At 39.3% G+C, this 1,044-nt stretch overlaps 1 non-coding gene across 1 annotated transcript; it reads right to left on the reverse strand.

Annotated features, from left to right (window-relative positions):
- Window positions 1–327: 327 nt before the first annotated feature.
- On the reverse strand, window positions 328–434 carry LOC112302641 (U6 spliceosomal RNA). Its single transcript, XR_002974577.2, has one exon. It is a non-coding gene; the product is annotated as a U6 spliceosomal RNA (small nuclear RNA).
- Window positions 435–1,044: the final 610 nt, after the last annotated feature.

Below are 1,044 nucleotides of genomic sequence, written 5' to 3' on the forward strand. Positions count from 1 at the left end.
GGCTCTCCAGAGCAACAGAACCAACAGAAGATTCTGTGTATCTGTCTGTCTGTCTCTGCAATCTTTGCTCTGATTCAAAAGATAATCTCTTCTGGAAACACCCTCACAGACATTCCCATAAATAATGTTTTGCCTGCTGTCTGGGCATTGCTCATTCCAGTTCAGGGTGGTACACGAAATGAACCATCACGTCTCTCTTTGATGTATCATCATCTACACTGACTGCATTTTAAGTCAGATGTAGTAACTTTAGTATTTTTATCATGGACATTTTCCATCTTGTATATAAAAATGGAAGGAGTCTGTTATTTATTTATTTAGTTATTTTTAAATACGGAACACTTCATGAATTTGCATATCATCCTTGCGCAGGGGCCATGCTAATCTTCCCTGTATCGTTCCAATTTTAGTGTGTGTGCTGCCGAAGCGAGCACGAGTCTGTTATTTTTAATTTAGATATTTCTATAGTTAAAGTTACTGCATTGAGCAAATGTTAGCTTAAATAATATGAATATTTTTTATTATTATGTATTTTATTTTTTATTGATTTTTAGAGACAGGGGAGGGGGGAGAGAGAGACAGAGAGAGAGGGTGCAAGCACGCAATTTGTTCGTATGTACCCTGACCAAGGATTGCACCCACAACCAAGGTGTATGGGACGATGTTCTGATCAACTGAAGTACCCGACCAGGGAATTACAATTAGAATTAAAGAAGGTTGTTTCAAATGTATAGGGACTGGAATATTCGTGACTTCGCATGGAGTAGCAACTCTGCCTGGGTGGCTTGTTATTGAAGCAACACAGTGATTAACCGTTAAGAAGAGTGTTTTATTTAGAAAGGGCTTGACTCTTACCTTTGCATGCATTAGTCGCAGGGGTTCAATAAGCTTCAGTTTCCTCATCCATAAAGAAGATGTGTCAGTTATCAATTTATTGCCTTTTAGCTCTAAATCTCCCCTTCTTTGCTCAGCTTCCTGGTTCTGGCGCTGGCCCCTGTAAACATTTCTCTTTTGCATAGAGCAATGTTAGGCCTTCCAAAAGGC

Source organism: Desmodus rotundus, chromosome 2 (genome assembly GCF_022682495.2).
Source record: "Desmodus rotundus isolate HL8 chromosome 2, HLdesRot8A.1, whole genome shotgun sequence".
NCBI classification, from domain to species: Eukaryota; Metazoa; Chordata; class Mammalia; order Chiroptera; family Phyllostomidae; genus Desmodus; species Desmodus rotundus.